General features: G+C 48.0%; 1 pseudogene; it reads left to right on the top strand.

Annotated features, from left to right (window-relative positions):
- The first annotated feature begins 371 nt into the window (after positions 1 to 371).
- On the top strand, positions 372 to 489 carry LOC126177461 (5S ribosomal RNA; annotated as a pseudogene).
- Positions 490 to 702: the final 213 nt, after the last annotated feature.

Raw genomic sequence — 702 nt, 5'->3', positions numbered from 1 at the left:
AAAGTTGTGGTTCCAAAACACAGTCAGGAATTACTTACAGAAGAATCGAGAAACTGGTAGAAGCTTGGGGAAGTTCATTTTGGGCTCCAGAGAGCTGTTGGGACACACGAGATTACATTGCCCCTACAACTTATGTTAGATGGCAGATTAAAGAAACCGATATATATGAAACTTGTGACTGATGTTAACGAGGTCTTTGGAGAAAAGAGAAACCGCTATATGAATATCAAGATCTCAGACGGCGAGCCAATAAAGGAAGGGGAAGTTGAAAGAGGGAAGGAATATATAGAACAGCTGTGAAATTTTGAAGATAGCAGAGATTAAATATAGGGAGCGAAAACGGATTTACACCTTGTAAAGAAACCAGACTATGCAACGGCCGTGCCGCAGTGGATACACCGGTTCCTGTCAGATCACCGATGTTAAGCGCTGTCGGGCGTGGCTGGCACTTGGATGGGTGACCATCCGGGGCGCCATGCGCTGTTGCCATTTTTCGGCGTGCACTCAGCCTTATGATACCAACTGAGGAGCTACTCGACCGAATAGTAGCGGCTCCGGTCACAGAAAACCATCATAACGACCAGGAGACAGTGTGCTGACCACACGCCCCTCCTATCCACATCCTCAGCTGAGGATGTCACGGCGGTCGGATAGTCTCGATGGGCCACTTGTGGCCTGAAGACCGAGTGCTTTGCTTAAAGA

This window comes from Schistocerca cancellata, chromosome 3 (assembly GCF_023864275.1).
Source record: "Schistocerca cancellata isolate TAMUIC-IGC-003103 chromosome 3, iqSchCanc2.1, whole genome shotgun sequence".
NCBI lineage: Eukaryota > Metazoa > Arthropoda > Insecta > Orthoptera > Acrididae > Schistocerca > Schistocerca cancellata.
This window is presented reverse-complemented; position numbering and strand designations above follow the sequence as displayed.